Genomic DNA, 16,128 nt, shown 5'->3' with positions numbered 1-16,128 from the left:
TATTTTCATGCTCAGGAATCTGCAGGCAATCTCAGTTGTCCAATTAGGCTGGGCGCAGCTGTGGGTGGCTGGCCTCCGGGCTGGCAGCCTGTGGCAGCGAGGCTTCCTATCTCCACCTGGACCAAGGTGGAAGGGAGCAGGTGCCTGGCGGGATCACAGCAGCCTTAAAAACCATGTTGAGTCCCAAGCACATTTAAAGGTTGGCTCTATTTACATCATGACCTCTAACATATCCTATGGATCCCAGCAAGTCACGTGGCCAAATCTAACTCTGGTGGATGAACAGCAACATCACATGGCAAAGGCCAAGCATGTAGAAGTCGATGAATGGGAGGAAGGAGAGAACTGGGAGGAAGGAAAGAACGGGGAATCTTTTTCCAGCTGTCCTCAGGTGCTCCCTAAGTCTGGGGAATCTTGTTTCTTTCATTTGCTCCCACTTTTGAAATTTAGAAGAGAAAGTTATATTACTTTTTCTTCATTCAAATTTGGCTGAAACTGTTTTTTTTATTAAAAATTTTAAAGTTTAGGCCCTGGCCAGTTGGCTCAGCGGTAGAGCATTGGCCTGGCGTGCAGGGGACCCGGGTTCGATTCCCGGCCAGGGCACATAGGAGAAGCGCCCATTTGCTTCTCCACCCCCCCTCCTTCCTCTCTGTCTCTCTCTTCCCCTCCCACAGCCAAGGCTCCATTGGAGCAAAGATGGCCTGGGCGCTGGGATGGCTCCTTGGCCTCTGCCCCAGGCGCTAGAGTGGCTCTGGTCGCGGCAGAGCGACGCCCCAGAGGGGCAGAGCATCGCCCCCTGGTGGGCAGAGCGTCGCCCCTGGTGGGCGTGCCGGGTGGATCTGGGTCGGGCGCATGCGGGAGTCTGTCTGACTGTCTCTCCCCATTTCCAGCTTCAGAAAATCAAAAAAAAAATTTTTTTTAAGTTTAATTTAATTTTATATTTTATTTTATTAAGAAGTAGAGAATGACAAATCTTTGATCTAGCCTCAGTCTGACATTATTATCCAGAAGTCCCTTCATAGTCTCTGTAGGCTTATTTCAACTTCTTTAGAAAGTAAACCTTGGCTTTAATTACAATAATTTCCTATTACAAACACAACTTTCTCCTGCTCTAGTTCCCGTTCCTCTCTGGGGATGTTTGACGCACAATAAATCGTTTTGTATTTGGCTTCTCCTGTTTCCTCTAGACATCTTCTCTGTTTACCTACAGTCTTTAAATTATATTTTAAAACTAACACTAGGCATCTTCAGGGTGTACATATATTAAGAATGTATTAAAAGGGGGGAACAAAGTAATTGGCTTTCAAAGTATTTTATTTCATAATGAGTCACTAGAAAGGTGATTAAAAGTTCTATGTGCAAAGTGGACTTGCTCACCAGTGGGTTCTACTGGTGATTAGGCCCCAAACTGGACTTTTCCACTAGGGGAACCTTAGGATCTGTGGTCAGAGTTGTTGAAGGGTCCTGTATAAGGGGCTGGAAGTATATGGTACATGTATATTTAATACATAGTGTTTCAAAGAATTTCAAAGGCCCTGGCCAGTTGGCTCAGTGATAGAGCGTCGGCCTGGCGTGCATGACTCCCGGGTTCGATTCCTAGCCAGGGCACACAGGAGAAGCACCCATCTGCTTCTCTACCCCTCCCCCTCTCCTTCCTCTCTGTCTCTCTCTTCCCCTCCCACAGCCAGGGCTCCATTGGAGCAAAGTTGGCCAGGGCGCTGAGGATGGCTCTATGGCCTCTGCCTCAGGTGCTAGAATGGCTCTGGTTGCAGCAGAGCAAAGCTCCAGATGGGCAGAGCATTGCCCCCTGGTGGGCGTGCTGGGTGGATCCTGGTCGGGCGCATGCGAGAGTCTGACTGCCTCCCCGTTTCCAACTTCGGAAAAATACAAAAAAAAAAAAAAAAGAATTTCAAAGAAGGGTATAGCATGTCCACTGAGGGTCTGGTGAATCTGGTTCAAAATCTTCACAGAACAACCCTCTCTAGTGGCCTGCCATGGTAGTACTCTGATAGAACTGGATGGAGGAAGGCTCTAGGCTCTGGAAGTTTTGTATTCAGATGTGACACACCTCCCTCCATTTAGGTCCATGATTTGTTCTGTCTGGGATCCAGGCTCTCCCTGGCATGCATTTCCCAGCATGCCTTTCTGCTGCTCCTCAGCCTCCCCCTCTCTAAGCACTTGGTCTTTATTCTTTGCAGTTACATTAACTGCTTATTTCCTTCCCATTTCCTCAAAATGTGTTCACATTGTAATGCTATTTGCTCTTGGAATTTATAGTTAAATATTTTTTTCTATAGAAAATTCCTTGCATTTCAGGGGCATTTCAGAAGAGAGCAGTGGTAAATGCATTTGTTCAGGCCACTATGTTTCACCAGGCTCTTTTATACTCATCCTTCTTGTGCTCCACTTGGTTCAACTCTCTTTGATCCTCTTCTGTGTTTAATCATATCATAATCATCCTTTACAGTTCAGTTAAAACTTCCTTCTTCCCCCTCTTCATTTATGAAAACTTTGGTTAAACACCAATTATGTTCTACCTAATGTGTTGGGCATTGAGGTCACAAGGATAAAAAGATGCACAGCTCCTGTTCTTGAGTCTAGTTTACCTTTCAGCGGGGAGACTGTGGGTGAGTAAGCATGTCTCAGATAGGTGGATGATGGAATTAATTAACGTGAGTGCATGAGAGCTGAGGAGGAGTGCCTAAGTCTGCCTGAGAGAGTCCTCCAGAAGGAGCCAGCATTTGGGTGAGCCTTAGGAAGGTGCTTTATCAGAGGCAGTAGTGTGAGTTAACAACAGGACAGCGAGAAAGCACTAACAGTGGGTTAATTGATGAGCTCAGTACTGTAGAATGTGAAATCATTTCCTTCCTTTGCACTCCTGCTGTCGTTTTAGAATTTATTACTCTACCATTTTTATGTGTTAAACCCAAATGTTGCCAAGTTTTCTGGTTTCTGTTTCTTTAATATTTAAGCACCATCCTCCAAATGCGGTTTTCAAGATTTACATATCCCAGAGGAGAAAGAGCTCTGTTTGTCTTGCTTGACCCCACGTGTTGACCCAGTCCATTTCTTCCTTAGGTCCCCAAGCACTCTTTAAAGGATTTCAACTGAAGGCTTAGGAAATCAGAACGGGACCACAGCTCAGTCTCTCAGCCCAGACAAGCCTTTCCTTTTCCCTAGAGGCTCTGCCAGCTGTTCTGTTGCCAGGGGTCACTCTCCTTTCTCTGTCACTTCTCTCCATTTTTTTTCTTGCCTGAGTTTCAAGTATCCCCTAAATTTTCATCCTCTTGAGCTTCTGGAGGAAACTGCCCAAATTCTTACCAATTTATTAGGCAGCCTATATCAGTTTTCCTAGTTAAAATTCATTGCTTCCGTCTGTGGGTTGGTATGGGATTATTTTCATCAATTAAGCAAATTTCATTTATCACCTTTTAGCTCTGAACTTGATAATCTTCTCCACCCGATATAAGCTCCCTGAGGTAGGGACCTTGACTCATTAATGTTTATATAATAAAGCATAATATTTCACCGGAAGTATAATAGTTATTCAAAGAAATCATGTTACCAGCACTGCCAACAGCCCAAGGTTTTGCAAACACGGGATGGTATTTAATCCTGGCATGGTGGTTTCTTCAGCTCACACAAGCCAGTCTGATTCTTCAGCTGTTCCTAATTGAGAGTATGCTAGTCAGTGACAAGTGATGGTGAAGGCAGCATGAGGCCTGAGACTTGACACCCCACCGGTCAGCATCTTCTGGAGTCCTGTGTTTTCTTTCCCTGTAGTATCCACAGTAATCATAGGATGGAGGGAGGATAAGGGTCTCCCTTCCTCACCCATCAGGAGTGGCGTAAGCAATGGACCAAGAAATGCCACTTGTAAAGGACCTGCTGGGTCAGCAATGTCCATTGGTGCTTGTGAGGCTGTGGTAAAGGGGTGAGTGGTATGGACAGTTCTTTCCTGAGGGGACTGAAATTTATAGGACCTTCAACTCTGCTCTGTTTGTCTGTGTATTTTGTTCTTACCAATAACCTGAGGAACTTTTTAAAATGTCACTTTATTTATTTATTTTTTTTTCATTTGCTTCTTTATTCTTTCTTTCTTTTGACAGAGAGAGAGAGAGAGAGAGAGAGAGAGAGAGAGAGAGAGGAAGGGAGAGAGATGAGAAGTATCAATGCATAGTTGCATCACTTTAGTAATTCATTGATTGCTTTTCATATGTACCAGATGAACCAGTGATCCCGTATTCAAGCCAGGGACCTTGGGCTCAAGGCAGTGACCTTTGGGCTCAAGCCAGTGACCATGAGGTCATATTAATGACCCCACGCCCAAGCCAGTGACCTCAGGGTTTCCAACCTGGGACCTCAGTGTACCAGGTCCATGTTCTATCCACTGCATCACTGCGGGTCAGGCTCATTTGCTTATTTAAAAAAATTTTTATTGAATTTATTGGGGTGGCTCATTATTTTAATTAATGGCAGCAGGATTCAATTTGGCTACATTCACAAAGGATCTTTGAGTCAACTGGGGTTGGCCTGTGGTTGTTCCCATGAAGGACACTGATAATCAGTGGTTGCAAGTCCTGAGAAGTTATGTGGTGGATGGAGCAGTCTCAATATTAATATTTCTTATTGTGGAAATAAAAAAATATTTCAAATTAATAACCACTTATCCATAGTAGACTTATCAGGGTGTTCACTTCATAAATTGCATAGATATCTAATCACTATGTTGTACACCTAAAACTAATATTATATTGTATGTCAACTGTAATTGAAAAAACATGACCACCCATTCAAGACAGTAATAATGATTATTTGTAGGCATTCTTCTGATGGAAGTAAGCCGAGTTTTATATTGTCTATTCTCTTCCAATTAGTAGCATTAAGCATTTTGAAGAAAATAACTTTGTTAGAAATATAAAAATAATGTTTTGATAAATGCTTGAATCTGAAACATTATGAGATTTCTGGGTTATTTTCTTTCTTCCCTATAGAATATACTTTAACTTCTTCTTCTTTTTTTTTTTTTTGTATTTTTCTGAAGCTGGAAACAGGGAGGAAGTCAGACAGACTCCCGCATGCGCCTGAACGGGATCCACCCGGCACGCCCACCAGGAGGCGATGCTCTGCCCACCTGGGGCGTCGCTCTGTCACGACCAGAGCCACTCTAGCGCCTGGGGTAGAAGCCAAGGAGCCATCCCCAGCACCCGGGCCATCTTTTGCTCCAATGGAGCCTCGGCTGTGGGAGGGGAAGAAAGAGACAGAGAGGAAGGAGAGGGGGAGGGGTGGAGAAGCAGATGGGTGCCTCTCCTGTGTGCCCTGGCCGGGAATCGAATCTGAGACTTCCGCACGCCAGGCCGACGCTCTACCACTGAGCCAATCGGCCAGGGCCTACTTTAACTTCTGATTAGGGCAGTGATTCTCAAAGTGTGCGCCAGGGCACACTAGTGCAACCTAGAAGATTTCCAGGTGTACCCTATGGTATTCCAGAGAAATATGTACCTGTTGGGGACCAAAAAACCAGCAGAGTTTTGGAGTTTAGATTTTTGGGGGACAGAGGTGTGGGGAATTGGCTGTAAGCTGACAGTGTGCCCAAACCTCCAACTCACTTGCCTGATTAGGTTGCAAAAGGCTGTTAAGCTGTGGTGCTGGATTGTTTACACTACCCTCCATGTTCCCCAGAAAGACTGGAGGCAAGTTTCTTCTACCCTTTGTTTGGTGTAAAGTTAAGATGATATGTATGGCGGGGGTTTTCTGCACTTGGTAAAATTCTTGAGTTGCCTTGGAAACATGATCAAAGATCTCACTGATTTGCTAATGGCCCACTTTGCCCTATAAATAAAGCAAGATGTGGTTTTTGGGTGTGCTTTGTTCTTGCCAGCAGCAATTACAGGGTCTTCCTGACCCCGTATTTCCTTAGTTCTGCACCATTCCCACTCGGGACCTGGAATTACTAGCTGTGCCCAGATATAAAAATAAATATAGTTACTCTATTATACTATTTCATTACAGAAATACTGCTCTTTTTGTTAACACATCATTATTATATTTATTATTAACACATCATTATATTATTTTTAGATGAATACACCCAAATAAAATGGATAGATTTCTCAAAAAGAAGCGTGGTATTGAAGAATCCGATTCTGGAAGTGAGCAAAAGTTAAGTGTAAATAAAATAGGGCTTGAAGCAGAATTTAATTTATAGCATTTTCCATCACTTAACATTGACCAATACGATTGGATTAGAAGCCCATTCATGGAAGCTTCAAGTGATTTTGGTTTAACATTAACAGAAGAAGAACTGGCAGCTATATCCACTGATTGTGGATTGATGATTAAACATAAGGAATTTTCTCTTGAAGCCTTTTGAATTTCTATAAAAGAAGAATATATAGCAATATCTAAAAAAGCTTTGAACATTTTACTACAATTTTCAACATCCTATTTATGTGAATTAGGATTTTCTACCCTCAACACAACTAAGAGTAAAGAGAGGAATTCTTCAATGTATTGATGAGGAAATGAGAGTTTGCCTTTTAAATATATGCCCAAACATTGAAGAAATCACTAGGACACATCAGGCTCATGTTTCTCATAGACACAAGAATGAAAAAACTTAACACATTCACGCTGGGACCTGTGAATTTACTACATCTTACTAAGAATGTATCTACATATATAAAAAAATAACTTTTTTGTTGTTTTTTTATTTTATAACCCCTCTTTTTTACAAATTCTAAAAAGCATAACTCAAAAAATGTAACATGAAAATGTTTTTTAATGTCAGAATAAATTTAATTTTGTCATATTTATTTTGTCTAATTACCATAAAAGCATGCTTGAACTTTATTTTTTTCTTTAATATTTGACTTAATTATAATAACATATTTCTCAGAAATTTGTATACAGTGTGCCTACAATTATTTGTAGGATTTTAAATGTGCCCCGACTTCAAAAAGTTTGAGAACCACTGGATTAAGGGTTTAGATTTCAAAAATTTATATACTTCTTTCCCCTTCAAATGTTAGAAAATATGACCTCTGTATGCCCAGCAACATGTTATGTAGATTTCTGAGCACAAGTTGAAGAAGATGTGCTCAGACAGCTGGTTGTTCTTGTGGGAAGGAGTCCCACAGGTCTGATCTGGTCGTAGGCTAGACCATGAAGCAGGCCTTAATAGTGCTGAGTTAGTTCTGTTGCAAATGTAGACATATGGGGTGAGGCTCCCTGGTACTGCCTCAGCTCTGGTATAGTCAGGCCTGCCCTGGAGCCTTGCCTAGTTTCCTCCTTTTTTTTTTTGTTTGTTTGTTTTTTTTTGAGGAAGCTGGGTTGGAGTCTCTAGATTTGCTCAGCTTTGGAGGGAGACAACACATATTGCACTTCTTCTGCACATCACTATTTTAAAACCACTATTCTTTATTAATACCATAAACTAGATATTATATACAAATATTTCTTATTTTGATTTACATACATGCTTCCACTGAATATTATTTTAATCCTTTTTCTCAGACCACCTACTGAATCATTTTCTTTCCTCTTTAAAAGTCTCTTTGCCCAGTGAGGTCTCTAGGTAGTAAGTTCAGCTTCTGTTTATATGAAAATTGTTTCACGTTTGTTTTGGAAAAGGAGCTTTGCTGAATGCAACATTCAAGGCTGGTGGTTATTTTCTCTCAGCACATGGAGGTGTCATTTCACTGTGACCCGCTTCCCTGGTTACTGTTGAGGAGACTTGGCATTATATATATATGCTTTCTTAATAGCTGATTCTAAAATCTTTCTTGGTTCTTAGTGTTCTGCAGTTTCACTGCTTATTCCTAAGCATGGCTCTTTATTGTTTACTTTTTTATTGAATTTGTTGGGGTAACGTTGGTTAATAAAGTTAAATATGTTTCAGGGGTACAATTCTATAATAAATTATATATATTTATTTAGTGAAAGGAGGGGAAGCAGAGAAGCAGACTCCCGCATGCGCCCTGACCAGGATCCACCGGGCATGCCCACTAGGGGACAATGCTCTGCCCATCTGGGGCTGCTGCTCTATTGCTCAGCAACCGAGCTCTTCTTAACACCTGAGGCAGAGGCCATAGAGCTATCCTCAGCACCCAAGGCCAACTTGCTCCAATCAAGCCATGGCTGCAGAAGGGGAAGAGAGAGAAAGAGAGAGAGAGAGAGAGAGAGAGAGAGAGAGAAAGAAAGAAAGAAGCGGGAGGGGCAGGGGTGGCAAAACAGATAGGCTCTTCTTCTTTTTTTTTTTTCTTTTCTTTTTCTGAAGCTGGAAACGGGGAGAGACAGACAGACTCCTGCATGCGCCCGACTGGGATCCACCCGGCACGCCCACCAGGGGGCGACGCTCTGCCCACCAGGGGGCGACGCTGTGCTCACCAGGGGGCGTCACTCTGTTGCGACCAGAGCCACTCTAGCGCCTGGGGCAGAGGCCAAGGAGCCATCCCCAGCACCCGGGCCATCTTTGCTCCAATGGAGCCTCGCTGAGGGAGGGGAAGAGAGAGACAGAGAGGAAGGAGAGGGGGAGGGGTGGAGAAGCAAATGGGCGCTTCTCCTGTGTGCCCTGGCCGGGAATCGAACCCGGGAGTCATGCACGCCAGGCCGACGCTCTACCACTAAGCCAACCGGCCAGGGCCAGGGCACTTCTTCTGTGTGCCCTGACCAGGAATTGAACCTGGGACATCCACACACCAGGCCAATGCTCTACCACTGAGCCAACTAGCCAGGGCCTACATCATTTGTATATACTATTTTGTGTGTTCACCACCCCAAGTCAAGTCTCCTTCTGTCACTATTTATCTCCCCTTTCCCTCTTCTTCCTCCTCCCCTTTTACTCTGGTAATCATACTGCTGTCTGTGTTTATGAGTTTTTTGGGTTTTTTTACTTAATTTCTTCACTTTTTCACCCAGCCCTATAACTCCCCTCCATTCCGACAGCTGTCAGTCTGCTCTCTATCTATGAGTATATTTATATTTTGTTTGTTAGTTTATTTCTCTCATTAGATTCCATATGTGAATGAGATCATATGGAACTTGTCTTTCTCTGACTGGCCTATTTCATTGAGCAGAATGCTCCCAGGCCCATCAGTGCTGTGACAAAGGGTAAGATTTCCTTCTCGCTCTCTCTCTCTCTCTCTTTTTTTTTTTTTTTTTGGTCAAGTAGTATTCCATTATGTAAATGTACCACATCTTAAAAAAAATTTTTTTTAAATCCACTCTTCCTCTCAGATTTATTTTACAGAATTGGCCTACACAGTTGTGGGGTAGGGACTTGTAAGGTTGGAATCCGAAATCTGTAGTCCAAGCTGTCAGGCTGGCCACTCAGTAGGAGCTGATGCTGCAGCATTTGAGGCAGAATGTTTTTCTCCCTGGGAGGTCTTTCTTAGTTTTCACTCTTAAGGTCTTCAACTGATTAGGTGAGGCCCACCCACATGATCATGGGTCATCTCCTTTACTTAGGTCAAGTGGTTGTAGATGTTAACCACATCTACAGAATTCCTTTAGTGCAACACCTAGATCAATGTTTGAATAAACAACTGGATAGTATAGTCTAGCCGAGTTGATATATGAAACCAACCATCACAGTTAGTAAAGCTAGAGTCTTTGCTGCAAGGCAGAAGGAAGCCCAAAGAAAGAATAGTTGGATCTCAAGGTGGACTATTGTGTATGGTGAGGAGGCAGGAGGGGAAATGAGTCTATTGACATCAGGGTCATCATTTTGGGATTGGGGAGGAATGAAAAACAAGTTCCTCAGCTGGGATGCATAAATCAATTCAGGTATCCTAAGATATTTTCTATTGAAAAAAAATTCCTGCATTGTTGGGACCAAGGTAAGTAGTCATTTGGGTTGGGATTGGCGGTAGCTGCAGATCTGAGTTATAAAATCTGTAGAAAGACATTTTGCTGTAAAACTAAAGGTAGAAAAAGCTGCCTCTTAGCCCGTAGTTTATTGATAAAGGTAAAATTAATTCACTAACATCCCTTTGAAACTTGAGGGAAGACTTAATAGATATTCATGGAGTTGTTAGTGTAAGTAGCTAGATATGAATAAGGGAAGGGAGCAAGGGGAAGCAGACATTAAAAAGCCTACATGTTTCACTAGGAAGTTACAGCTTTGCACACTCCCTAGGACATTATTTCTTGCATCAGGACCTAGTCCCTTGAAGTGGGCAGGACTGTTACTGGTCATTACTGGGGAAGAAATATGAACAGTTGGAGAAATTCCTCTGCTGGGCACATGCTCACTAGAAGTCAAGATGGTGCAGAGGGAAGTGCTTTCACTGAGACAGGTGTAGTAGGAACAAGATGGCCTCCAGAGTGGCCTGTCTGTCTAGCCTGGGGAAAGGATCAGAGTGAATAAGGAACACAGAACCCCAGAAGATCTAGGAAATGGATTGGTTAGGGGGAGGATCCAGCACAGCACACAAAAGATTGGGAAGTTGATAGATTAGTTTGAAGGGTGCCTGTTTTTTCCCCAAACCCAAACTGATATAATCAGCTTAACAAAGAGCTAGTTCTCTCTTCTCTTTCTTGCTTAGTAACATGTGATCACCCCCTTTGTTTGTTTATTCTCCAAGTGGCCTTGCAGCCCTAGGAGCCATGTATGTGAGCAGCCATGCAGACCCCCAAGTGTGGGCTCTGAGTGCAAGCCTGGGTACAGGAATGCAGCACCAACCAGAGTGCTGCTGGGAACACAGAGTATGCTAGCCAGATAAGGACAGGGACAAACTGGATTGAATCATGGCACAGAATATCTGGACACTGGTCTTTGTATTGGGCCTGATGAAGACTAGGCTGGACGTTTTCCATGGTGGTCAGATGGAGATGAGACACCGGGAACCTAGGGGCAGCTTTCTATTTTAACTCCATTAAACCTTTCCAAGTCTTGGCCTCCCATACGTGGGTCTCTTGGAATTTTTTCCCTGCGACTCCATAAAAGAACATCGTTTTAGCTGGTATCAGAGTCAAGAGATAGACAATGAAGATTAATTGTAGAGATGCCGTTATTACTAACTTAAGGTATATAAAAAGATCATTGACTACTGTGTGCTGGTTTTATTTTTATTTTATTTTATTTTATTTTATTTTTTGTACTTAAACAAAATAGAAGTGTATTTCTGGCTCTTGTCAAATATAAAATCTTAGTAAATATAAAAATATTTGTTAAAGATTCACTCATGCCCTGGCCGGATAGCTTGGTTGGTTAGAGCATCGTCCTGAAGCACAGAGGTTGCCAGTTCGATCCCTGGTCAGGGCACATACAGAAACAGTGTTCCTGTCTCTCTCCTGCTCTCTCCATTCCTCTCTAAAAATCAATAAAATAAACATTAAAAAAAAAAAAAAAGAGTCACTCAGGATCTCATTCCCTCAACCCTGAGTTTCTCATAAGGTTATACTGTTCTATAGCTAGGAATCCTACCACCAGGAAGATTCTTTAGGAATCCAACCATCTAGATTTGGGAAAGATACCACTCTTGGCTCCTATATGTAAAAGCAGAAGCATTAAATTCATCATTGTGTATATAATAGAGTATGTCTACTGGGACGATGAGAAAGATTTATGCTTCAATTATTAATAGGTTAGCACTATCGATACATTTAACAAAACTCATTCCCCTTCCATAAAAGACAACCATTAACTGCTTCTAAACTCAGCCCATCAACTTTGGTAGTTTAAGTAGATTTGTTCAATAGTTGCATAATGTGGATACTTCAAGGGTTCCCCGTTTAGTGCCTTACCTCCCTGGCTGTGGAAACATTTGGTTTCCTTGTCTAATGAAAGGAGAAAAATAGAATGTTTTCTTTCTCCATTTTCTTCCATAAAGCTTCCCCAAATGGCCTCTAAGTCAGAAAATATCACCTGCTTGGCTGTAGATAATCATAAGACTTTGGTTTCATAGTTCTAATGGGCATCAAATATGGGTGGGGCCCATGAATCTGTAGGCCTCCCAGTATCCATTTCTGTTTGGATACAAGATCTTACTCTTTCAGGAGCATATATGCTTTTTGTAAACTATTATTCTGGTTAAAAATTTAAAAGGGAGTTACGGTACTTGTAATGTCTTTAGCATTAACTTAAGCTATAGTAGGCCTATAAAACGATCATTGAGATGCTATTAAAAGTGTATGAATAATAAAACAGCTACAATAAGGAAAGATTTAAAAGAGCACCTTGGCCTCGGTAGCTCCCCCTTTGGCAGAAGAAGGGCTTCTGGGGCAAGGGTGTGTGACATATCTTGGCTATGTCCTGAGCTGTTAAATGTTATTTGGGAAACAGGAATACTATACCCCCATTTTTTTTTTCTTATTAGGAGAAAGGCTGTGGGACATTTTCTGGGTTGTAAATGGCAAGAGCATGTAATGCAATAGGAAATCACCTTGGGCTGCTTTGTTTATATGAGATATTTATGAGGGAACAAGTTTTATAAAGTTGTTTTATTGGTAAGAGTCAAAGGCACTAATAACCCAGGGCCGTGTGGTGTGCGATGGGACAACTCTGGGTTTTGAAGCAAAGCAAACTTGGTAAAGTTGCTTACATTCATTGAGTCTTAGTTCCTCTTTTTATAAAATGGGATTAGCAACAATACCTATTGTAAGGGGATCACTGAATTACTGGAAATAAAACATTTAAGGTACAAAGCCCATCTCTGATAACATATCTGTTGTTTGATAATGTTAGTTCTTTTTCTCCTCCTGTTATTTTGAGATTATTATTTTTTTAAAAGGATTTTTTTTATAAATAAATTTTTATTAATTTTAATAGGATGACATCAATAAATCAGGGTACATATATTCAAAGAAAACATGTCCAGGTTATCTTGTCATTCAATTATATTGCACACCTATCACCCAAAGTCAGATTGTCCTCTGTCACCTTCTATCTAGTTTTCTTTGTGCCCCTCCCCCTTCCTCTCCCCCTCTCCCTCCTTCTCTCCCCCTGCCCCCCATAACCACCACTCACTTGTTCATGTCTCTTAGTCTCATTTTTATGTCCCACCAATGTATGGAATCCTGCAGTTCTTGTTTTTTTCTGATTTACTTATTTCACTTCGTATAATGTTATCAAGATCCCACCATTTTGTTGTAAGTGATCCTATGTCATCATTTCTTATGGCTGAATAGTATACCATGGTGTATATGTGCCACATCTTCTTTATCCAGTCTTCTATTTTTTTTTTACAGTGATTAAAGCCTTTAAGCAAACTCTTGGCCAATACAGCAAGAATCCATAAAAGAGTAGTGTCCTTAACATGTTCACCAAGTCCAAGTTGGCCCCAACACCATGCCAAATCCCTGAAAAATGCAACCCAACCCCCATTCAGTCTGTTAGGAGCTGTCACTAGGAGCAGGAGTCCAGGACAAGTCCACCTCCAGGAAAAGTCCTTATGGCACTGGAATTGTTGTCACAAATCTATACTTTGCAGCTCACGTCCAAGTCCCAGTGACCGCTGCTTCTAGCTGGTAATGATTCAGGTAGACTGGAAAAGCCATCTGCAGCATGTGTGGAGATGGAGCTTCTGTTCTCCTCTGCCTGGAGAGATGAGACCAGGTTGCTTTGACAGAACATTTACTACATCCTCACTCACTTTTGAACATTCCACTCTGAAATGACCTGGAATAGTGACCATAAAAGGTGGGGTATAAGAGTCATTTTGGTGTGGTTATAGCTTGTCCGTTAATCTATTGACAAAGGGACCTGGAGGATCTAGGAGCTGGCAGTACTGAGGAACTCTGGTTTTCAGGAAAATGAAGAAGTCTCTCAGTGGTCAAATGAATCTGAGGCCATGCGGGCTAAAGTAAAGATTTGGAGTCACTAAGAGAAGTCATAGCCCAAATTTTTCTTGAAAATCATAATTTTGTTTATTCATGATGCACTAAGACTTCAAATTTCTTGTGTGACTCCACCTTCTACTTTACCTCCCCCACCTCTCTGTGTTTATACAGGACACTCTCAATACAGCATGGCCATGAGGAAGTTATCCAGCAGAAGACTGAGGGATCAGAGATGGGTAGGGGAGACCACTGGGTGGTTCCATTGGCTCTCCCCTCCTCCAGGCACCCCACTGTGCTCCTTCCATCCAAGGGGAGCCACTAGGGGACTTAGACCAGATTAAATCACTGACAGAATACAATTTACTTAGATGAGCTTCTTAATAATACATAGCTTTGTGGCTCTTTGTTTTGTTGCTTACAAATATTTTACTTTACATTAAATCATAAGACCATAGAAAAATGTTAACAACATCATTATTTGCTGCAATCAGTTTTAAAGATATATATAAACATCTATAGTGATTAATTTAACTAGTTTCCTGTGTGGATGTTTAAATTGTTTAGTTTTCCTGTATCAGAAACTATAAACATCCTTTTAGTTAATTCTGTAAGTATAAATCTAATTAAAAAAAACTTTTTATTATGGAAATTCTTAAACATATACAAATGTGGAAGGAGTAGTGTAGAACATCCTCATGAATCCATCAATTAGCTTTAAGAATTTTCAAGGGAACTTTCCAGAACGCTCGATGAGGGGTGGAGGAGCTGTGGCTTTCTGAGCTGCACCCAGCAGCACACTCTTTCCCGCTGCTTCACCCTTGCCTCGGCCCTTTCACCACCTGTCAAAAACGGTGAAAGAGACTAGAGACTACTTACTATGTTGCTTTGGGGGTCAAACCCATGCTGCCCAGGTTGGAAAAGGCTTACAGGAAGCTCATCTTAAAGTACCACTCTGGTAAGAATCCTAATGAAGAAGAGAAGTTTAAGCAGATTTCTCAAGCTTACCAAGTGCTTTCTGATGCAAAGAAAAAGGAATTATATGACAAAGGAGGAGAACGTCAACTAAAGAAGGTGGAGCAGGTGGCGATTTTGGCTCCCCCCCCACCCCGTGGACATCTTTGATATGTTTTGTGGAGGAGGTGGAAGGATGCAGGGAGAAAAGAAAGGTAAAATTGTTCTGCTTTAGCTCTCAGTAACCCTAGAAAATTATATAATGGTGCAACAAGAAAACTAGCTCTGCAAAAGAATGTGATTCGTGACAAATACGAAGGCTGAGGTGGTGAGAAAGAAGCAGTAGAGTGCTGTCCCAATTGCCGAGGTACTGGGATGCAAATAAGAATTCATCAGATAGGCCCTGGAATGGTTCAGCAAATTCAGTCTGTGTGCATGGAGTGCCAGGGCCATGGGGAGCGGATCAGTCCTAAAGATAGAACTAAAAGTCGCGATGAAGGAAGACAGGTTGAGAGAAGAAGACTCTAGAAGTTCATATTGACAAAGGCATAAAAGATGGCCAGAAGATTACATTCCATGGTGAAGGAGATCAAGAGCCAGACTGGAGCCAGGAGATAGTACCATTCTCTTAGATCAGAAGGGCCATAATGTTTTCACTCAATGAGGAGAAGACCTTTTGATGCATATGGACAGATAGCTGGTTGAAGCACTGTGTGGCTTCCAAAAGTCAATATCGACTCTTGACAATCAAACAACAGTCATCACCTCTCAGCCAGGTCAGATTGTCAAGCATGGAGATATTAAGTGTGTGCTAAATGAAGGCATGCCAATGTATCATAGACCATATATATGAAAAGGGTCGCTTAATCATCAAATTTAAGATAAACTTTCCTGAGAATGACTTTCTTTCTCTTGGTAAACTCTCTTTGCTGGAAAAACTCCTACCTGAAAGGAAGGAAGTAGAAGAGACTGATGAAATGGACCAGGTAGAACTGGTGGACTTTGATCCAAATCAGGGAAGACGGCACCATTACAATGGAGAAGCATATGAGGGTGATGAGCATCATCCCAGGGGTGGTGTTCAGTGTCAGACCTCTTAATGGGGCCAGTGAGTAATACTGACTGCTGCCCTTTTACATACTGTAGTGAATGAGTGAAGGACTATAATCATGATGTGCTCACTATTTTGTATTGTTTTTGTTTTAATATTCAACTATAGTGGTGTTTTAAGAGTTAAAGAATAAACTCAAACATAAAAGAAAGAATTATCAATACATAGCCAATCTCATCTCATTTATACCAGTCCATTGTCCCCTCCCCATGTTTTGAAGCATATCTCATTTTATGCTTAGATAATTCAGTGCATACTTCTAAAAGATTAAGAATGCTTTATAG

General features: G+C 41.8%; 1 pseudogene; it reads left to right on the top strand.

Annotated features, from left to right (window-relative positions):
- Window positions 1-14,682: 14,682 nt before the first annotated feature.
- LOC136391308 (dnaJ homolog subfamily A member 1-like) lies at window positions 14,683-15,833 on the top strand (annotated as a pseudogene).
- Window positions 15,834-16,128: the final 295 nt, after the last annotated feature.

The sequence above is a fragment of the Saccopteryx leptura genome, chromosome 2 (genome assembly GCF_036850995.1).
Source record: "Saccopteryx leptura isolate mSacLep1 chromosome 2, mSacLep1_pri_phased_curated, whole genome shotgun sequence".
NCBI lineage: Eukaryota > Metazoa > Chordata > Mammalia > Chiroptera > Emballonuridae > Saccopteryx > Saccopteryx leptura.
This window is presented reverse-complemented; position numbering and strand designations above follow the sequence as displayed.